The following is a 23,896-nucleotide window of genomic DNA, read 5'->3' on the forward strand; positions in this document are numbered from 1 at the left end:
GAAATTGAGTCTGAGAGGCAGATTTTCCCTTGTGCTCTCAAATGTTTAAGGCATTAAAAAATTTTTTAACATTACTGTTGCTCTGACTTTTTAAATATTTTTACATATCATTTCATCAAGAACTTTAGCTAAAGATCCAAGGGAAATCCTACACATTGGCTGTCTAGAACCCCCAGTTCAGAGTTAGAACAATGTTAGAACAAATCCTTCCCTTGGTGCAGGCAACTGAACCTCAGACGCCAAGAGCTGTTGGGCCAATTTTCCCCAAAGCCTGCCAAGAGCTGAACTGGCCCAGGGAGGCAGAATCACAGAGGATTTGCGGGTTTTCTTAATGAACTAAATAAGCACAGGCAACTTTTAGGAACTGCAGTCCAAAGTCCGATCACTGAAGCCCAGATAGAAAATTATTGATCTCACCTGCTTGGTTCACAGAATCAGAACATGATACAATTAATGTTTCAACCAGAAATGTGCAACCTACTATTTCACCAACAGATACGTGCAGCTGAATGGTAGATAACACCATGACTGTTTGACGGAGCAAAGCAGTGGATGATGTGTGTGTGTGGGGGGGGGTGTTAAGTGATACTGCAGAAGCTTAAATAGAATCTTATTGTGTAGAAGCACCAGTGTAGTGGACGACAACCTGAGACTCCTTTAAATGCGGTTTCCAGCCAGGTGTTAATTTGAATGTTACTAGACAGGAGTACTAGCCCTCAGTGGGTATGTTCACTGGTTCAGATGAGGGTCCTGCTTCTCATGAGAGTCCTGCTTCTCAATCACAGGCACCATTTTAATTTGGACTCCCCCAAAAGCGAACCCACCCTCCCAGGCAAGGTTTAAGACACACACCATGTGTTTGGGAGGTCATTCTTCCCCAGGAGGACATGGATTTGAGAGACATGGAAGACAGAAAAGTCAATACAGCCTGTGTTAACAAGTGAGTATCCCTTTGGAGAACAGGGGCTCAGTCCTCCAACAGACTGTAGAACAGGTCACAGAGTTGTCCAACAAAAGCGACAAGAAGATAGGACCTTTTTAAAACATTTTTTTAAAGATAGAGCACACTCACACGAGAAAGGGGGTGGGGTAGGGCAAAGGTAGAGGGAAAGAATCTTAAGCAGCCTCCACGCCCAGCACAGAGCCCAACATGGGGTTTGATCTCATGACCCTGAGATCATGACCTAAGTTGAAATTAAGAGTCAGATGCTTACCCAACTGATCCACCCAGGCACCACAAACCTGGGACATTTCATGGCAACTGCAGCCCTGGCTGGCTGAGGGTCACTGGCAAAGTAGCTGCCCTGTGTTATCAGTGTGCTCCTTCCTGGGGTCAGAGAATGTCTACTAAGTGACCTGTGGGGACACTGGGAATATGGGCGGGGTGATACCAGCAAGTTAAATTCCACACTGATGTCTCATCGTACAGTTGGAGCTTCACAAAGATCAGGAGGAGGTATGGTGTTGTCAATATCCCGTCCCGGAAACCCAGCCAAGACTTTCTCCAAAATTGTCATCAGAACTTCCACAATCAAAAGGTTTCCTTCCAGCATGTTCTTGGACACAGGGCTCCAGCTGGTATCCACAGGGTGTCAGGTACAACATTCCTTCTCCCAGAGTGAAGCAGTTTACTTAAAATGGTATGATTTTCTTCTGTTATAACTTTCAATGGGTAACATTCTTTATTGTCCCAACCAACTGCCTCTTACCAGGGAGTCTGGGTTGGATGGCTGGGTGAGAGCTGGGATCACGTATGTCCATTTCGCTGAATTCATTCAACCTGAGATTTTAATGTTTAATTTATCCTCGAGTCTGTCTAAAATGCAGAACAGGGGCGCCTGGGTGGCACGGCGGTTAAGCGTCTGCCTTCGGCTCAGGGCGTGATCCCGGCGTTACGGGATCGAGCCCCACATCAGGCTCCTCTGCTATGAGCCTGCCTCTTCCTCTCCCACTCCCCCTGCTTGTGTTCCCTCTCTTGCTGGCTGTCTCTGTCTCTGTCGAATAAATAAATAAAATCTTAAAAAAAAAAATAAATAAAATGCAGAACAGCTTCAAGACGCAAAGGGAAGAGACAGGAGTGTGAAGTACTTTCTGTTTAGGGCTCTGTGCATGTCTATATACACCAATGGACACCCATGGGACGTCCACTTAAAAACAGTATTAAGAATACCCGAATCCTGTTGTCACAGAAAAAACAGAGTTCTGTTACACTCTTTTTGTCCCTGAGTAACTCTGCCTAGAAAAATGGCAACACACGGAAACTGTCGCAAATATGCAGAACTGAAGGCGACACCCATTTGGCATGCTCTAGACCCAAAAGAAACAAACAAGCACATTAAGGCAATGCCTGAGTGTTAGCTCTCCAGCTTCAGAATACATCTATACATGAAATGCACTCTTCATCAAATATTTCATCCCATGTGCACGAACCAACCAAACAAAACCCTTCAGAGCCCCCAGACGTACGTGTGCTTCGAACGTCAAGTGAGAGGAAAGCTACCTTCGTCACATACCTTGCTGCCTATGAAAATAACCTCTTGTTTGCTCTGGCACAGGTATCATGCTGATAATGGTCTAAGCTACTTGGACTCCCTCAATTTTTGGCAAAATCACCCACCACTCAGGATAAACTTTCTTAGGAGCTGTTCTGAAATACGTAGTAAGTATATTGCCCTTTTAATTTTTAAAATAACCAAAAGTTAATTCTGATTGCTGACAGTGTCCTCGCACAACATAATTGTCTCTGGCAATGTCTGTGGGCTCTGTCAAAAGACAGAACTTTCAGACACATTTAACAGACAGACTGAGCTAAATGCATTGAGTATCATTCTATCCACACATCTGCTCCTTCTTATCACCTACATTATTGTATGTGACCTGTTTGGGCCACTTTAATTATGGCGCTTTCCCAAGATCCAGAGAAGAATTTCCATTTTAGAAACGCACAAGGAACGTAGTAAAATTCAGCAGTAGGAACTCCGAACTTGAGAAGTTCATCAATATTTATGCAGGTGGAGTACAGTCATTTACAGATGACACAATCAGCGTTTGAAGCTATCTTGCGTGAGTTAATTTTAACGTTTAAATGTATGCAGTAGTCATGTTTGGGTATTTAATTGTCTGTTACCCGGGTCTAAATGCCAGAGTTACAGTCACATTGAAAAATACATATTGAAATAATCAGCTGAGATTTATTTCATCTTATATTCACACGTTAAGTGGTAAGTTAATTGAAAGTGTGCGCACTTACCATATTTCACAATTTGGATATGTATTGCAAAATAGAACTTTAAGATGCATTTTGTTTAACCAATGTGGAACCTATCATTTGGAGAGTTTCAGAAACCTCGACAATTAAATTCAACTGTGGTGTCTGAACATGGCAAGGTCTAGATGGCTACTGATTTACACAACTGTAGCTTAACAGTAAACTAGACGCAGGAGCTCACCCAATTCTTTTTCAAGATGAAATCCAAATAAATGGAGACTGTATTTCCATGTTAATTATTAATGTGTAAGAAAACAGCAGAAATATTTGTTTCAGTAGAGCCAGGCACAAAGTCTACCATACAATCGGTAATCAATTCCTGCTCATTAAGTAGATAAGTGGGGCTGGTGGGCAATCTTTAAACCATGAATTTGATGTTCAGAGGCAATGAGCTGAAAAATGACTACCAGCCTTACCCGTCAGGACTTGGGGTGACAATATCCATAGCCATCGTGTTCAGTCATGGGCCTGACTGTAGTATTCCATCATACATGATGAGAAACGAGAACATTCTGTTGACATTGTCATCAGGAAGGCTTTGGAGATATTTGAGTAGCATCCCACGGCCGTGCTAGGAGAAGACAGCAGATTTCTCGCAATGACAGACTGGATGCTATGTGGGGAACTTTATCACCTTGGGTCTGCTGGCGATCAACTTTTATCACAAGACTCTTGAAAAATTCCCAGGAAAATATGCAAGAGCAATGTATTCATGAAAAGGTCATACATTTCTTTTTAAAAGGCAGAATGAGCCTACCATTAAGTAAACGTAAATGATCTGTTTTATGAAACAAAAAAAAAAAAATCATCATCCTAGTAAGTCACAAAGCTGCCCTTTGGTGTTAACTGAAAACCAGTTTAGTTATATATAATACTATATATATATATAAAGTGTCTTCCTGTGTTATATCATATGTGGCTTTTCTTTTGCAAACATGTTCCTGTATAATAGTATAAATAACTCCCATCTACTCTGCCTCAAGGACACAAACAAAAATGTCCTATCAACCTAAACACATGGGACCATGTCGACGTGTCCAGATGCATGAGACACTAGGGAGTGCTCGATGCAGGATTGTCAGGGCACCCCTTCTAGTGAGGTAGTGGGTATAACTCAGAATGGGCACCCTTCCAGTTACATACTGGGTATGACGCAGAATGGGTACCTTTTCAAGGTAATTATTAGACGTGTGATCCACAATGGGCATTTCACCAACTTCGGTACCGGGTGTGATGGAGAATGGCACTGGGAAACCGACTCACTGTCCACTACCTGTTATTGTATACTCCACAAGCCAAGACTGGGGTTTGCATTTTTAAATCATCAGGGAACAAATTAAAAGAAGCATACTATCTCATGGCATGTGAAAATTACATGAAATGCAAATGTTAGTGTCTATACATCAATTTTATTGAACACGGCCTTGCCTGTAAGTGTTCTCTATGGCTAATCCCGCCTTACAACAGACAACAAACAGTAGTGGCAATGGGGAACACCAGGTCCCCAAAGCCCCAAAGAATCTTCTTCCTAGTCCCCTGTAGGAAACATTTGCTGGTGTCTGGTCTAGCACTCTTGAATACATGAAGGTTAGATTAAGTTTCAAAAACTGTAAAGTGATCTTACTGTACTGTAAAACTATAAAGTGATCTCTTTAATATTTTATAATACGAATATTTGAAAATGCTCAATAATAAATGATTTGGATTAAGGAACTCCCAAACCACTAAGAATTGGCGAAGAAGGCAAAAGCCAAGAAGTTAAAGTAAGAGTGAATACGTACATTAAAAAAAAATAAGCTCAAGAATCTATAATTATATACAAACTTGGCCCTGAGCTCCAGGCACACTGCTCATAAAAGAGGAAAAGAAACTTTGTCTCAATTTCCCTCTCAGGTCTCAGAGTAATTTCTTATGTGTATTTCTCCCACCAGTTCTTATGAAACTATAGTATTAGAAAAAATACGTCCAGTAAGCTTCATGAAATAGGTGTTTGGTTAGAAGGAAACTGTGTACATAAAAATAGTCCCAAACCTTAGGATCATGGCCAAGCGGTGGGTGCCATTGAACCAAAGGAAATGTCACTTCTTCACGTTTTGAGCTCTTAGGACATAAACCTACAACGGTTTCTGTTTCTCCTTGGGAAAATGTCGGAGGGAAATTACCTGCATGTAACATTTTAGCCCCCCAAATCTAATTTATTCTAGAAAATATATGTTCCAAAAAAGAGGGTCTACACTCCACACTATCGCTACTTTCAGTGCAGGATTATCCAAGAATCTACTCTTCAGAAAGCCCTTGGAAGTGAGGAGTGAAGAGAGCTCAGCATTCACTGTCACTAGCAGCTGAGGTTTTCACTGTAATGATCTAAACGGACACACTGAGGGCCTCACAACACTACGGTTCGTTGGAAAAATTTAAAATCAGAACCTTGGGAAATCCCTGAGAATTTCATGTCAACTCAATGCTTCTCTTGAATACATTATTTTATTGTGAAAAAGGGGCCCTGAGTCAGCAAACAAAAAGGAGGTCATGGAACCTATATTATGGCCTCTTTCTGCACAAAACAGATGGACATTTGTCTGTCCCAAGGGAACAGTCACCTACACTTTTCCCTTAAATATACACCATGAAGGCATCTCTCCAGATGCAAAAAGGCATGACCAGTCTGGGTACAGGACTCCTGTCTGAATAGTAAACTTGAATTCCTCATCCCTAGATGGAACAAATTGGAAAGAACGTGACCTCAGTTCTTTCAAACAAATAATTGGCTGTTATAAATGACCAGAGTGTCCTCTTGCTCATTATCATAAAGAATGATGTTCCCCAAATGGGTCTTCATTCAAATTCGTCATGTCATTGTGGAGAAGACTCAGCTATTTGTGAATTGAACAAAACACAGAGACTTTTTTTTCAAAAGTAAATATATGTCTTAAATGGGGGCCCCGGTGAGACCTGGGGACCACTGAAGTACAGAGGATTTCAGAACGTAATGACCGACAACCTCTCGGGAGATCACGTCCTCACCCTGAACATCAGAAGGTCTTCATATCACCGTGACGCGGCAGACACGCTGGGAAGTGAAACCTGCACATCTGATCTGAATTTGTACACAGTCTTTTCTAAAAGTCACCTTGGGGGCGTCCCACGGGAAGATGATTATACCTGTGTCACACGAGCCACCAAAGTACATTACAGCAGGACTAGAAATTCCGGAGAACACATACAGGCTAGTGGCCCCAGGTAACCTGGAAAGCAGGGAGCAGGCTCAAACAGAGGCCACATCTGAAACACAGACTTGAAGGTCAAGCTTATGTATCCCAGGACTCCCCACGGACAGGTGCCTCTCGGGAAAGGCACGTCATTCCTACGAACATTGCATCGACATGCTACTGTAACAAATTTATGCAAGACACGCCGTTTTTGAAATTTTGTGATTCTACCTACCGATATTTATCAATGTCATTCAAGATATTAGATAAATCAATTAATATGTGTGGTGTGATCTCAATGTTACCACTAACCCAATCCATTTCCGTATTATGAACTGTAATGTGGAAATATTATTATCTCATAATTCAGTAACAAATGACCAATAATATGTCCTGATAATTATGAATTACATCATAATTCCTAAGGATCAACTGCCAAATTGTTTTGTATCTATTCAACAGAATCTTTGTAAAAACAGGCTACTTTTTAATCTTCACAATGACTGGAAAGAACTCACAATATTGCACACCTAACATATTATTGCTTACAAACTATACATATGATATTTCCTTTTAATGATTTTTTAAAAAATTATTATTATTCATTTGAGAAAGAAAGAGAGCAAGACCATGAGCAGGGATAGGGTCAGAGACAGAGGGAGAAGCAGGCTCCTCCTAAGAAGGGTGCCCAACGTGGAGCTCGATCCCAGGACTCTGGGATCATGACCTGAGCCAAAGGAAGGAAGGTGCTTAACGGACTCAGCCACCCAGGCAGCCCAGACATGATATTTTTCAAGGAAAAAAAAAGAAAAGGTCATGTCTCCCTAAAGCAAATTTATTAAACATTTAATTCAACACTCATTCATGATGCTGACCATCAGTGAAATAGGAAAAGAAGTGAACACCTTACCTAATAAACTACTACAAACGTATAGTTCATAGCAAGTGCAAGACAGAAATCATTCCTACTGCATTCTGCACGGAAGGCCACATGCTATATAATGAAATAAATGCATGCATTAGTTAAAAGGATAAGGATTACAAAGAAAAACAAATGCCATGGACTTTGGATGAAATGATTGCTCTGTGGAAAACTTAAAATAATCCACAGACCAATTACTGAACAGATGTGAGAATTCCACATGTTAGGCTACCACAAGATCAATGTAAAAGTCATATTACATTTAAAGATATTAGAAATGACATAGAATAAATATTGTTTGAAATTACGGTTTATCATAAAATCAATAGGACCAATGAAATTACACATGCTAGACGTTTATCGAGAAAAACCTTAAGGTAGCCTTAGATACATTCGAGGGACTCATCAAAAAAGGTGATGGGATAATTGGTGGTAAACAGAAAAAAAAAAAAAAAAAAAAGGATATGGACGTTTTGAGGCACCTGAGTGGCTCAGTCGGTTAAGCGTCTGCCTTCTGCTCAGGTCATGATCCCAGGGTCCCGGGATCAAGCCCCATGTTGGGCTCCCTGCTCAGTGGGGAGTCTCTTTCTCCCTCTCCCTCTGCCGCTCCCCCTCTTGTGGTCTCTCTCTGTCAAATAAATAAATAAATACATACATACATACATACATACATAAAATCTTAAAAAAAAAACAAAACAAAAACAAAACATGGGCTTTCCCTCTCCTATTTAAAATAAACTTCATTGCTAATAGATGAAGAACAGGAAAAGGAAACCTGTAAGAAAGTTTTATAAGAAAATATACTGTAATGTTTCCCTGGGAAGGGAAAATGTTTGGACCGAATCCATCAAGAAATCCCCCAACATTCTAGGAGGTGAGCTGTTCCGCCTGTTGTATTTATTGGGTTACCTTCAGATTAAAAAAGCTCGTGAGTGCATATGACTGAAACAATCTCATTCTCTACACAGAAGCATGTTCCATTAAGAGCAAATGCCTGACACATTCTTCCAAATTTTCCAAGTTTCCGACGGACAAGTTTCTAAGTTAGTGAAATGCTCCCCAGATGCTGCTGAGCAATTTTGTAAATTGAGTTTGTGAACTTGACCCGGAGTTCCTCCAAAGAATTGGGTTTTGATGAATGAACAATCGGATTAAGGTATCTGCATCAATCCTCTGTTCATCTACAATTATTAAAACTTAAAATTGCACAAGGCCCTTATGACCCGCCCCCTCTAAATGGGATGTGGTCAAATAGAGGATTTCCCCAGCATGGATCTGGGAAAATAAAGGGCTCCTGTTTGTAACCATGATGTGGAGGATGGCACAGACTCCCTTAGCAATTCAACCATTAGGGGAATAAAAAACAGCTCCGAAATCATCGTATGCTTAAGCTAAATAGTTGCCGAAGTCTTTCAAGAGATTATTTTAGTACAGAAGCCATGCATTTTTTAAAACACAGTCTAGGAAAGATATCTGGGTGCGAGCACCACTGACATGCACAGATAATTTACTGTGTTTCCAGTGTTCTGTATATGTGATGTTGTAAACTAGCCAGATCTCTCCTAAGACCAATAGGAGCAAGACATTTCATTTTGGTAAACTCTCCAGTAAAAATATGTTTTTAATAATACAACCCTAAGTGTTCACTCTGATTGTCTGCACTGCAGTGTTTCTGTCATAAAGACCGCACGGGGGCTGCAGTGCCCGAGCCAGCTGAGAGAAGGGAGGTGCCCGAAGTAAACGGAGCCAAGGCAGCCCTTCCAACTCTCTTCCGAGCCGACAAAGAATTATTCCTGTACGAGACTTTAGGGTCACCCTTCTTCTGCCCCTGGAAACACGGCATATAATTAAACTTTGAATTTTCTCAAACCTGTCCATGAATATGACCTAAATGCCAAGGGTACGTTCTGGGCTTTATTGAAAAAGCAATTTGTTGATTCACAGTTTACAGAGATGCATGATATCACAGAATGAGACTAGAAACCTACATCCCCCTCTCTCTACACCACAGGAAAAATGTGCGAATCCTATACTCAGATGTGCAAAGAAACTGTATGACTTCTTGACTGGTCGAAAAGTAGGTCTAATCTTTCCCACCTCATTAAGAGAGGGAGATGACCACACACTTTAAACCCATCAAACCAGAGCATGACAGTTTCTTCCATTCAGTCTCTTGAATGGCTTGGGATTTTGGGTAAAGGCTCAGTCTTAATATCCCCACTGCGCCATGCTTTGCTTCTCACCAGGAAGACATCTATGTCTACGGGGAAACTACCATGACCTCATGGTGATTAGGAGAAGGAAGACTTAGCCCCACATGGGTTCCCTGAGCGCTCACTCTTCTCTGCAGCACAAGAAACCTGTGCGCTCTGGTTCCTGGACTTGGTTATGTATCAGGGGACTCTATCCAGTTGGGAACGTGTGCCATATGTCTCTGGTTTCCAAGCTGCACGTGAGGGACTTCCCTCCCTCTCCCGAGCCTCTGTTGACCCTCTAACCTTCTCACAACCTCCTTATCTCCTCATTACACTTGCATAAAATTCTCCATTCCCTACATGTCACGCAAAGGCTGACATGAGCCACAGGCCACGCCACCAACGAAGACAGGTCTTTCGATATGTCTGTAACCAAGTGAGACAACAAGCCATTGTGAGAGTTGGCGTTCTCTGACAGCTCTGTCATGGCCCCAGCAGACCCCACGGAGACAGGATCTAGCACTCCAGTGCATTGTCATACCATCTCAGTGTTTCTATACCTCCATCCTAAAACAGTTGAGGGAAATGAGTATTCTGGTTTCTAATCACTGCACACTCTTGCTTACAGTCTACCAGGGGAAAAGGGGTAGGCTTCCCAGTTCAATTCCCATGTCTGTGTCATATCCTCAGTCAAGATGGCGCCACAAAGGCATCCCAGCCTTAAGAACTGCTATACTTCGAGCCCCCCGTCGGGCTCCCAGCTCAGGAGGGAGCCTGCTTCTCCCTCTGCCTGCTGCGCCCCCTGCTTGTACTGTCTCAGTTTCTCTCTCAGATGAATAAATAAAATCTTTTTAAAATTTAAAAAAAAAGAACTGTATAGCCTGAATGTTAGTGACCCTCCAAAACCCTTTCCCCACTGGGATGTATTTGGAGGTGGGGTCACTGGCAGGCGATTAGGTCATGAGGATATAGCCCTCAGAATGGGTTTAGTGCCGTTATTAATTAGACCCCAGAGAGCTCGCTCACCCCTTCTGCAATGTGAGGAAACAGGAAAAAGATGGTCATCTATGAACCAGGAAACATGCTTTTACAAGACACTGAAAGGAATTACTGTTGTGTATAAGCCACCAAGTCAACGGTACCTGTGACAGCAGCCCACAAGCACTAAGACAGGAGCAGAAATTCTCATGACCCACCGAAGAAGCCTGATTTGGCCAGACGCTGCTGTTGAAACATATTGTCCAAGTGATCTGAGAGCCAGATTAATGAAAACAAAAATATTGTCCTAGTTTGTCACATTTCACTTAGCAAGAGAGCAAACAACGTCACCCAGTGGAAGAACACTCCCTGAGTTTCGAGCCAATTTCATCTCATGCCTTCTCCCTTCTTTATTTACTATTTAACAACTGTTTAACAACACGATACCATAGCAATATGTCCCACCTGGGGCAGTAGCACGATACTCCATGCCGTTCCTCACACCTGCAGAGGAACCCTTTCCAGTGATGACACTCAAAGAGGCTTATGGTATAGGTTTGCCGAGGTCAAAGGATTTCATGCAGGACCAAGCTTCGGAACTGATTATTTATCCATTTTCAGGCCCCTGGGAGTCTTATCTTCTGACCTGCTGCAATATCTCAGTTCAGGAGCCACTGGGCAAGGAGGTTTTGTCTAGACACACAGAAGGATCACTAACAGAATTACAGACCACTACCCAAGCAAGCCCAATATTGCAATGTGATAAAAACAAAGCGAAAGCAGAAAGTTGCCCGATAGGAAGTAAGGGATCCTTTATGAGGCTGTGTTGCGGAAAGCAGCACAGCGAGGTCTGTGGCTGCCGGCGACATGAACCGTCTACGGGATAGCATCTCATCAGTGTAGAGGCTGCAAGCTGCCACAGGCATCGGATCTTCCTAATTATTGATCACTCCTCTGAGCAGGACCGTGTTGGCAGACGTGAAAGAGGATGCTGAGCCCAGCCATCTCACTCTGAAATTAACCGAGGCTCTGGATCCCCATTCTCCTTGGGTCCCAAAGCAACTGCATTCTTGCAAATCCGTTAGGGCAACTAACGGGAACGAGAACGGGTCACTGCCCACAGAAAAACACAGGTCTGAATACGTGTGCAGAGCTGGGGGTGGAGAATGGAGATGGGGAAGAAACGACGGCTGGGGCAGGACCAACGGGGAACGGAGACGGGCGTGTTCTCTACAGGAAAGGGTGTGCAGGTCTCATGGAAGTCAAACCGCAGAGGAAGGAACCCGGCAGCCCACAGACCCTCTAGATAGCTGCGAGGGCGGGGGCTCTGCCACCTAGTAACTGTCTGACCAGGGGACAGCTTACCGTCCTATTGCCTTACGGACAAACTACGGACAGTCACAACTAACCCTCAGCTCTGTCTCTAGGGTTAGAGTCGAGTCCTGATCCCAAATCCAGTCCTGGACAAGGGGCAACTCCTCTTTAAGGACATCACTGTCTGTTTGGTATAAGCACGGGAGACGATTACTTTCCTTTTCTTTCTTCTTACACTAGAGGTCCCTTTTGTATATGATTTCATAGCATATACCGTCAGAGGTGTAGGAACCCATTCTTGGTCAAATCAAGTAGGGGAAGTACATTGTTAAATTTATTTAATATATTTTTTATGATTATTTGTTTGATAGAGTGCACAAGCAGGGGGAGTGGTAGGCAGAGGGAGAGGGAGAAGCTGGCTCCTCACTGGGCAGGGAGCCTATGTGGGACTCAATCCCCGTACCCTGAGATCATGACCTGAGACGAAGGCAGACGCTTAACGGACTGAGCCACCCAGGCGCCCCTACCCCATATTTAAAAAATATATAGGCTGTTAATTTCCAGCTCTGTCACTTACTAGGTGATTGACATGTTATAAATTATTTAAACTCTCAGAGTCTCCACTCCCTCAGCTCCATAAAGAAAGTGTTTCACAAGGTTTTGTGAAAATTCAAAAATTACACGTGTAAAGAAAAAAATGTACATATATATGCATACAAAGACGTGTGCATATGATTCTAAATACATATACACATATAGTATTTGCATATTTGTAAACATGCATACATGTAACGGTCATATATGTATGTATTCAAACATAATTATTATTTCATTTCCATTTCTTCTGTCAAAATCACAGCAAGGAAGACTCTCTTATGCTCTGTCACAGAAAGTAGCCTTCTATTGCTTATTATTATAGTGAAGGTCAATTGTGAGTTTTCGTTTAGAAAACATTTTCCAGAGCCACCGGGTTGACTCAGTCGAAAGAGAATGCAACTTTTCATCTCGGGGTTGTGAGTTCAAGCCCCATGATGGGTGCAGAGATGAAAGAAAAGAAAGAAAAGAGAAGGGAGGGGAATGGAAGGGAGGCGAAGGGAAGGGAGGCGAAGGGAAGGGAGGGGAAGGGAAGGGAGGGGAAGGGAAGGGAGGGGAAGGGAAGGCAAGGGAAGGCAATGCAGGGCAGGGCAGGGTAGGGCAGGGCAAGGCAGGGCAGGGCAGGGCAGGGCAGGGCAAGGCAGGGCAAGGCAGGGCAAAGGAAAAGATTTTCCATATGCACTTACTGGACATTGACCATTGGCAAAAGCTCCTACCATACCAGGTTAGACAGCTGTCCAATTATTTCAATCCTAAAGGGTTATATTGCACTTTCTAGGTCAGGTTCACAGCTTTATATAAATTTTAGGCCTTCTGAATACACACTCTGACACCAACATTTGATAGCATGTCTATCCATCTTTGAATAACACATTCTCTGTCACTGCTATATTCCTCCAAGGTTGAGTCACATCCCATCAATGAAGACACAAGTATGCATATCTCTGTGGTAATACACTTAGTTTCTTATACATACCCCATGTTTTCAGGGCATGAATTCAGGCCAGACCCATACCTGCAGTTATACTTGTGGATTCATCTCTGTTTCTTGTGTGTGTGTGTGTGTGTGTGTGTCTGTGTAAGATTTTAGCTACACTATACTGTCATTTGTGCTTTTCACTGCCTTTGGAACTTGACTCACTGTTTAGGGAAAAAATGAACGGAGAAGGAATTTCTAGACCTCACACTGTTCCTGTGTTTCAATTATTCTGCTTTTAAAACCAGATTAAGACCACCTGAAATGGCCCACATGGTAAGAGTGTCATGGTACAATTCACTTCAATGTTTGTCTCTCCAGGACGGTGCACTAAAGAAATATGAGGGAAGGGACAACATGGTCTTAATGAAGATCACGCCACACAGAGAGACCATTTCCCAGACGAATGGCCCTTTTCGGCTACATAAATGCCAAGGCAAGGCAGGGGGCCTTCAGCTGGTTACAGCTTTCTAATTCTGTGCGCTGTCTTATGTAGCAGACACGGATTTATATAGTAAAACTCAGTGCATTGGAGAGAGAGAGTGACGGTTTGTTCACTTCCTGGGAGAGCCATTTTTCTCTTTGTCTTAGACCCTGGTTTTCATTCACTGCTCTCTTCAAAAAAGGTCTTTAAGAGCATATTGTCGGGGCACCTGGGTGGCACAGCAGTTAAGCGTCTGCCTACGGCTCAGGGCGTGATCCCGGCGTTATGGGATCGAGCCCCACATCAGGATCCTCCGCTATGAGCCTGCTTCTTCCTCTCCCACTCCCTCTGCTTGTGTTCCCTCTCTCACTGGCTGTCTCTATCTCTGTCGAATAAATAAATAAAATCTTATAAAAAAAAAAAAAAGAGCATATTGTCCATCTCCATAGGGGAGATATTTGATCGGTGAGGTAAGTTTTGCTCTGTACTGTTTTGCTCTAGCTCCTTTGACAGGAATTATCACGATGATGTTGCTTCTCGAAGTTTCAGCTTGGAGCAGGAGCAGTGGCTTCAACTGGGTGTGACCTGGTAGGAATGCAGATTGCTGGCCCCCACTCCAGACTGACCAGAGGACATCCTGAAACCTAACAAGATTGCCAGGTGATCTGTATATGTCTTAAAGTGCAGGAAGCACAAAGGCGAGGCATGGCATCTCCTTTTGCAAATCCAGTCCAATGCTTTTCGAACTTGGATACACGTTAAATGTTACATAAGGAGATTTAATAAGAGATTTTGTTAAACTTCTTCTACGGAAGCACTGGCACTTTTTAAATATACCCCTCCTTTGGGCTAATGTACGACTGCCAAGATTAAGAACTGTTTTAATTACTATTGAGAAGAAAATTAAAAAAAAAAATTCTTAGGCTTTGGAAAAAACGAAATATAAAAATTGATTTGTATGTATTTATGTACCCAACCCCCACACACACTTTTTTTTTTTTTTTTTTTACTGAGCCAAACAGCTAATCATGGATGATTAGAATTTTAAAAAGAAGTAGTACAGGGGTGCCTGGCTGGCTCAGTCAGTAGAGCATTACTCCTGATCTCAGGGTTGTGAGTTCGAGCCCCACGTCGGCATAGAGATTACTTCAAAATAACATCTTTTAAAAAATCCTTTACAAATGCAAGTAGTATAAAACAACATGGAGTGAGTGGATTTGAAAATATTTGCAAAGAGGATGTGGAGAAAGGGGATCCCTCCTACATTGTTGGTGGGAATGCAAGTTGGTACAGCCACTCTGGAAAACAGTGTGGAGGTCCCTTAAAAAGTTAAAAATTGAGCTACCCTATGACCCAGCCATTGCACTACTGGGTGTTTACCCCAAAGATACATAGTGAAGAGAAGGGCCATATGCACCCCAATGTTCATAGCAACATTGTCCACAATAGCTAAATCGTGGAAGGAGCAGAGATGCCCTGCAACAGATGACTGGATTAAGAAGTTGTGGTCCATATATACAAGGAAATATTACTCAGCTATCAGAAAGAACGAGTTCTCAACATTTGCTGCAACATGGACGGCATTGGAGGAGATAATGCTAAGTGAAATAAGTCAAGCAGAGAAAGACAAATATCATATGATTTCTCTCATCTATGGAACATAAGAACTAGGAAGATCGGTAGGGGAAGAAAGGGATAAAGAAAGGGGGGTAATCAGAAGGGGGAATGAAGCATGAGAGACTATGGACTCTGAGAAACAAACTGAGGGCTTCAGAGGGGAGGGGGGGCGGGGGAATGGGATAGGCCGGTGATGGGTAGTAAGGAGGGCACATATTGCATGGTGCACTGGGTGTTATACGCAACTAATGAATCATCGAACTTTATATCGGAAACCGGGGAAGTACTGTATGGTGACTAAGATAATATAATAAAAAATCATTTAAAAAATCCTTTAAATATGCAAGTAGTATAAAACAACATGGAGTGAGTGGATTTGAAAATATTTGCAAAGAGAACCCAGACACTATCGGGATCAAGTGGCGCTGTTAAACACTGAGGATGTTTAATCCTAAGTGCCATAGGAGCATCTCATTCTGAGTATTTAAAGACGCTAACACCTGCACACATCCAGAACTGAAGGGTTTGAGTTATTCCCTACCTGCAAGTCAACAGGCTACCTGCCACAGCTTCATGAATGCTGGCAGAAGACTAGAGATCCCAGGTCAGAGTGGAAGGAAACATTATTACACACCACACAGCAGGAGCAGGAACACTACCATATTCTCCTCAGTTCCGCCTGCCCCAATGTCCTTCGGGGTGAAGCAGATGTGCTGGGATGCAAGCCTAAAGGTGGTATGGGTTACGAGACAGAAGAGGAACACTGACCTTAAGGAACCTGAATGCTTTATGACAGGAAGTGCACATGGAACACCAGAGTGGTGCTGCCATCTTCCCAGGAACACATTTCTAAGGGAACACAAAAAATACCAGACCAAAGTTGTGAAGGATTTGGTTTGCTAGAGTTTTAACTAATTCCAGTAGGTTAGGTCATCTAAATGTAGTAACAGTAAAAAAAAAAAAAAAAAAAGAGAGAGAGAGAAAACAATTTGCAGTCTAACCTAATGAAAACTGAGTTATGCAGATGTACTTTTCAATTAGGGCTCCTTTACAAATAATTTTGTCTTTGTGTATGTCCAATCAAGCCAAAATTTTCAACACTGATTCAAGTATCTGTGGGGATTCCTCTATCACTTTCATTAATCATCTTTATAAACTGAAGTTTATTAAGCATGCCATGACACCTAACATATTAATAAATATAAGTCAAATATTAATGCTTATGTACCATAATAAAACTCCCAAAACCGAAAATCTGTGAAAAGGAGACACTGACCATATAATTATCTTCTCACACAGGAATTTGCTGGTGACATAAAATAGAAACAGTAGGGATGACACCTGGTATCCATTAAGTGATAATAATTTTCCAGGCACCACACGAAGCTTTGTGTGTAAATGTCCCCTGTAATTTTAACAAAATCTTGATGCCCATTGTGTTACAGGCATACCTATTTCATGCATCAAGATGTAGAGGTTTAGAGAGCCTGCCTAGTTCAAAAAGTCCCATTAACTACAGCAAGGCTCTGAAGGCAGGCGCACTCAAGTTATTCACATCCACACTTCCGCTGATGAAAACACAAATAAACAACAGCTTCACCACGGACCCTAAACACATCTGATTCTATAGACAAAGTAATCGTTCCTTGCACCTGAGTTTACTGGAAACCATTATATTGTATTTCGCTTTACAGTGGACTGAAAACAATTTAAAAGAGGAAAACACCTAAATGTGTGCCACCTAAGCCTTCTGTAAAATTACACTGTATTTACGGTCTCCTGGATGCTAGACACACAGGCACATTTTCATCTGTTGTCTCACTTTATGAAAACAAAAATCTAAAATTGTCCACATCTCATTTTTTAAACAATAAAGCGTATTCTTGGTATTTCATTCGCATTTCCTCCTTATGCAAGCACACATTTTACAGCTGAGATCTTGCCCTGAATAAAATCTGGGTTTTGTCTTTGTCATTTAATTGATGCAAATATTTTGAGTGTTCTTATATAAACATAGGGATTATCATTTTAAATGCCCTGTGTTAGTTCTATCAGTTTACAAAAACATTTCTCACTCATTTATCCACTCACACGGAGTTGTGTTCAATTCCCCTTTTCACTCTTGTGAGTTATTTCCAAATCTATTACTTATACGTATTTGCATATATATAAAAGCATACATATATATACACACACACACACACACACACATATATAAAAGCAATAATAGACAGTAAAGGAAGGTATTCATTTATATGCCATTTTAAAGGTCTTTATCGAATGGTCATTCAGAACTTTGAACCAACAATGCGTGACTACAGAACTTTCACTATAAACTTCATGGCATAGATTTCCATTATTTTATATCCACACACTTCAAATTTATTAAAGTTAAACTGAGTGTCATTTTTTTTTTGTCTAGGTAGAAATGGTTGCGAGGCACAAAGCCCTCTCAAGCTAACTCAAAATCTGCTGATACACTGTTCAACCACAGCTGGAGGCAAAGGAAAATCTATAAAGCAGGGCTGTGAAGCAAAGGAAGGAAGAGACAGGAGGAAGATCTGCAGGACAAGAGCAGGAGAGGCTCCTCCAACACCTGTCATTTCATGCACTCTGCTTTTCCAGCTCCTCTCTGTACTGACTTCCAACAAGAACCAACGCAATCTCCAGTCTTTCACAGTAACAAACTCTCTAGAGAAAACTCTATTTATTCTCCACCTTGCGATGGCGTGTGTCCCAACTTCCAACACTCGAACCACACATCTCCCCCTTTCCCTGCAAACTGCGGACACAAGCAGGCCTTGGGGGTTATGGAGAATTCTCAGAGAAGAGAGGAACTTTCTTAGAAGGACAAGCATTGAGATACCCTAGGCATGCGGGGAAAATGCAGATTCTGATTCTGTAGGTCTGACCATTTGCATTTTTAACAAGCTCCCAGGTGATGCTCCCAATTTGGGGACTAGACCTTGAGCCACAAAGGAAGAGGTCACTGGTTCTTCAATGTGGCTGCACAATGATTTAAACATCCTGAAGTTAAGAACTGCATTGCTTCTCAACAAGGGCGATCTGCTTCCCCAGGGGATCATTGCCAGTATCTGGAGACGTCTGTGGGTATCACAACAGAGACAAGGGATGCTAGGTTACATGCATGGAAAAGTTTGAGGTTACAGATGCTGTTCAGTACCTTGCAGAGCACAGGACAGCCCCAGAGAAAGCATCATCCAGCCCCAACGTCAACATCTGCAACCTTCAGAAAACCTTGGGGAGCTCTTACTCCAAATCATGCCTAATAATACACCTGCTGTTTACTGGTACAAAATTAACATCAAAATACTTCACTGATGGATGATAGGCTAATATATGTTGAAACATGTTAACTGAGCAACTGGTGTTAATAATTCGCTTTTTAGAACTGTGACACAGAATAGTAAAAGCCAGCGCTGTATTTAGTTCTCTTACCAAATACAATAGGACAGGAGAACAGAAGTCTCCCTATTTTGGGCAAAGTTTGGAGTGCTCGCCCTTGAAATTGTTCTTTCATTTAAACCATGAATCCTGCAAGGTGGATTTCTGAGAATGATTCGTTGTGCTGTGATGCTTTTAAATCTCAAATTCCATAGGAAAGGCTTCTCTGTGTTTTAACATGTTATTCTTTGCATTGTTCAGGGGAGCTAAGTGCTTTATAAACAGGGTGTTTTATGACCTACTTGAAAAGTAAACTACCCTACGTCTGCAGGATGAAAGTGGAGGCTGGCTCATACCACTGAATCAAAGAGATAAACTTAGCACTCTGCAGAAAGTTGCAGGGGATGAATTCTTGAAGAACCACTCAGGAAGGGCTTTTTATGAATTTTATTTCATGCAGTAGCTTATCTTGTATTTTCTCTATTTCCTTCGGAGCACTGCAAAAATTCTTCACAGAAGGAAAAAAAAAAAAACCCTCAGTTGGCATTTTTACCGAAGCACAGCGACCAGATAAATGAATCAAACAAATGAAAAGAGAGCATATTTGTCACCCAGAACTCCAGAAGCAAAAAATCAAAAGAATGGAAAACAATAATTATCAGGAAGTTTTATAAAATTCCAAAAAATGACATTAATGAGAGAAACGTCAGTGTTGATTCCAACTGTTAACTCATAGCTCTCTATACGGTAAAAAACATATGAATAAGCTAATAACCATCAACTTTGTTTTGGACCATCAACTTCTGATGAGCGTGTGAATACGTGTGTGTGCGCACATGCACACACATACCCTGCAGGATGGACTTATGAACACAGAGGTTCAGCGGTCAGATTTTTGATATAAATACACTTTTAAGCTTAGGTCGAGGTTATTCTATACACGTGACAATGCATCTGTTTTATTTTGCCACCTTATTATAACATAAAAAGAAAGACAAAGAAAGGGGGGGAAAAAAGAGTAGTTCAAGGATAGAGGGTATCATGAACAGAATGACTTTCATTCCCAATCGTTGAATTGATCAACCAATAATCAGCACTGATGGCTAAATATTCAACTGTTAGGTCATTACAGAGACTCAGACTCCAAAGGAGCATATTTAAATACTTCTAAAATAGTCTATATAAAACAGATTCAGACTGTAATGTCCCCCCCTTTTTTTTCTGCTTAAGAAATAAATTATAGTCTAGTCCCAGGACATTAAAATTTTTCCCAGTTCATCACAATGGGCCCTCCGATTTTCTACAAGCCCTCTGTGCTGTTCCTCCAAGCAAGAGTTGCCCAGCTGCCCAGGCCAAATCAAAGAAAACCTGAGCCAGATCCAACATAAGGAGTATTGTGGTGGTGGACGGTGGGCACATTCCGCTTGTGTAGTCAGGCACTTCACAGAAAGACCACCCATGGTTTGGCTAGCACAGCACGGACAGGTTTGCGGCATTGGACCAATGTCGCAAAAGAAGCTGTCAACTGTATCATCTTTGGTCCGGTTATACAGGAAATGAAACTAGCGATGTGGCTGGAGAGGCTCGCTTCGGAACTGGCTTCTCTGATGAGACTTCTGCTCACACTGTCACCATGGTTTGCATCTCTGCCCTCCAAGCCAAGACTACAGGAGTTGGCTTGATAGCTTCTGGACAGGGTGGTGTGGTCAAGACAGTTAATGTCTGATAACTGTATTTATCATTCAAGGAAATGATGCTTGATCTTCATGACGCCAAGACTCTGGGTCAACAAGCATCTTTAGTCTCTAACTTCAGATTGAATTTCCTATGGTTGGAGCTCCCCAAAGTGGCCAAGTTCTCCACCAATGAGAAAATGGGCCACTCTGCAAATGAACTGGCCCCTGGCTTTGCTGCTTCCCAAATGGAGCAAGATGAGGATACCCTGCGCTTACACAGCTTGGCCAAGAAGGCACAGGACTACCGTCTGATGCCGTACCCTTCAAAGTACCAGGAAAAGATACAGTTCACAAAGATGGCGGCATTTTTCCTTCCTCTCTGGAGCAGACGGCCAAACTCAAAGCTGCATTCATCAAGCCCTATGGCACACAGACAGTTGCAAATTCTTCATTCCTGAGTGATGATGGATCTGCAATGCTGATTATGACAAAAGAAAAAGCCCCAGCAGAGTGTTATCATCCGAAGGCATACAGGAGGGATTTTGTGTATGTTTCTTGGGATCCAAAAGATCAACTTTTACTTGGACCCACATATCCCAAAGTTTTGGAAAAGGCAATATTAACAATGAATGATACTCATGCTTTGGAGTCTCATGAAGTCTTCTCAAGTCAGCTGGTGGTTAATTTTAAAGCCATGGATTGTGATTGGTTTGCACAAAACTACCCGGGAAGAAAAATCAAGGTTGGATTACCTCCTTTGGAGAAGCTTAACAACTGGGATGGACGGCTGTCCCTGGGACACCGATTTGGAGTTAATGGCTGCCAGTGGGTCAAGGTGGCTGCCAAGAGATCATGGAAGGAAGGAGGCCAGTAAGCATCGGCGGCTGCCTGTGCAGCTGGAGGGCAGGGCCATGCGGTATTAACGCAAGCTTATCCAAACCAAGAGAGGAAAAGGTGACGTGGAACACTCACTTCGGGCAGTGCTAAATGAAGTCTGGATCTCCCAGCTCCTCTCAGGAAAACACAGTTTGTGGCCTTCTGTGAAATACTTTGTAATGAAGCCTTGCGAGTGTTCTGAGCGCTCCAGGAATCATGGCTTACTGTTGCTGGTCTTGGAGGGATTTCCTAGTGACCAGAATCTCACACAGTGACACGTTTAAGCAACAGTTTTTGGTCTCTATTTTCAGTAAAGGCTAAATGAGTGGTTGCAGTTTGGGAAAGAGGTTAGCTGAGATTTGATATCATCTTTGTAACATTTGCAAATTTTATACCTTCTTATTTGTGACTTAAAGATAGGTTTTTCTATAACATACAAACCAATGTGCCTAGAAAAGCTTACTTATGGAATGATAACTCAGATTAAATACCACTGGAAACTTACAGCAAATGTTCAGATATACAAGGACCATATTAACAGGTTGAAAAGTAATAAAGAAAAAAAATTACATGCTGTATTTCACTTTTTTCCTGTGAAAAAGAGAGTTGAGGGTCTCCGCGAACTCCCCAAGTCTGTGATGGGGATTTGTGAGTAAATAATATTTATACTGAGTAGGTGCTGTGAATTTTTTTTAAAACATTTCCGGCATATTTCATCTTCACAGAAACATACTGAAGTAACACGGAATTTGTCGAGAAAGAAAGTGAGACATGAATTTTCTTTGCAGGAAGACACACTGCCAATATTGAAATTGGGGTCTGAACCCAAAGCTGAGGGGGGTCTTGGACCAAAACCTGCTCTGTCGAGTCACTGGGGATCTCCCTCCATCTCTTCCAGGAGGTGGCTGCCCAGACTCATTCGAGTGCACATTTTGACTGGAAACCTGGACTGGTCTCCTAAGTATTTCGGCCAACGTAATGCTGGTGCAGATTGATCAGATAAGAGGTAACAGCCAATGTGGATGGAGCAGGTCACTGAGACAACTGGATGAGTTAAAGCACAGCCCGCTCCCAAATGGGAAACTGGACCTTGTCCCTACATTTGGATTTGTGATTCCCCTCAGCGATCTGACTACCTTCTCTCTGGGGTAGAGCTTTGTACTGGGGACTTTTCAAACAATCTGGAGCTACCTGGGATGTCCTGCCAGCTTTGGGGATGACCTACCGAGTTGACATCATTTTAGTAGTGTGTCCATGTGTACGTACTCTGGCTGCATTGAACAGGCATGTGAAGATGTGTGGAGACCTTCAGTGGGTCACACACAGCGCCAGACCCAGAATCATAGGTGCAGTAAAGCAGGGAGAGATTTTTGGAGGAAACAAAGGAGCCCCAGGCACGGACTGGCTTCTGGGCTTTGGCCAACCCCCCATTAATGGCAAGCAGTGATCTTGCCCACCCCTCCATGCCCTGCCATGCTGTCCTAGGATTTCTCAGCAGAATCATGTAATAAAGCATTCTGTAAATGGATCATGGAAAACTGTAAATCTAATCACTCCATACACATTGTTATACCATGTGCTTTCTTGTTGTTAATAATGCAGACTCTACTCATAGGCATGTATTTTGGACCTCTGTGACTTTAGAGGTTAATTCCTATTCATTATTACCAAATAATTATTTATTGTTTAATTTTATAATACATGTTTATGTCACATTAATAAAATGTGTGTGTGTGGGGGTGTGTGTATATTCTGGACATTGTGTATTTTGGTCATATTTATCTTAAAAGGTCCTTTTTTTTTTTTTTTTTTTTTAAAGATTTTATTTATTTATTTGACAGAGACAGAGACAGCCAGCGAGAGAGGGAACACAAGCAGGGGGAGTGGGAGAGGAAGAAGCAGGCTCCCAGCAGAGGAGCCTGACGTGGGGCTCGATCCCATAACGCCGGGATCACGCCCTGAGCCGAAGGCAGACGCTTAACCGCTGAGCCACCCAGGCGCCCCTAAAAGGTCCTTTTAAATAAAACTGTTTGCTTCCCATATGTTTCAAAGGACATTCAAGCCTTGATTTATTGACAATAATCTGTGTAGGACTAAGTAGGTGTCTTTTACTGAAATGCCAAACATAAGCCCTTTAAAGTCTCCATTTTCCAGCTCTGCAGAGTTGGCTCTCATGCATTAGAGTAAGGATATGTTCTCTCTTTAGGGTCATCAGCTTAAAGATGAGCAAAGGATGTTTGGCTAAATTAGGTGTACAAGGAGACATTAGCATGTGGGCTCAATTCTAGGCAGGCAGTCAGGTGAATTCTTGTGAACGCATAGCTCCAAATATTGGTTTTTAGGCAGAACCCAAGTAGAGAGGATGCACTGCAGGGGAGGGGACAGGGGGGGAATGCTGAGGGTGGGGTTATTCTGAGGGCTTGGCTATGCTCAGGGCTGGCT

The 23,896-nt window shown here is 42.3% G+C and overlaps 1 long non-coding RNA gene and 1 pseudogene across 2 annotated transcripts; both read left to right on the forward strand.

Moving 5' to 3' along the window:
• The first annotated feature begins 1,314 nt into the window (after positions 1–1,314).
• LOC130544345 (uncharacterized) lies at positions 1,315–12,264 on the forward strand. Of its 2 annotated transcripts, none has more exons than XR_008960567.1 (3): positions 1,315–1,640; positions 2,556–2,659; positions 5,473–12,264. It is a non-coding gene; the product is annotated as an uncharacterized LOC130544345 (long non-coding RNA). The 2 variants fall into 2 exon arrangements; XR_008960566.1 differs by having other exon boundaries at positions 1,317–1,640; positions 5,527–12,264.
• Positions 12,265–18,645: 6,381 nt separating this feature from the next.
• Positions 18,646–23,087, forward strand: LOC113240803 (trifunctional enzyme subunit beta, mitochondrial-like; annotated as a pseudogene).
• The last annotated feature ends 809 nt before the right edge of the window (positions 23,088–23,896 follow it).

This window comes from Ursus arctos, chromosome Y (assembly GCF_023065955.2).
Source record: "Ursus arctos isolate Adak ecotype North America chromosome Y, UrsArc2.0, whole genome shotgun sequence".
NCBI lineage: Eukaryota > Metazoa > Chordata > Mammalia > Carnivora > Ursidae > Ursus > Ursus arctos.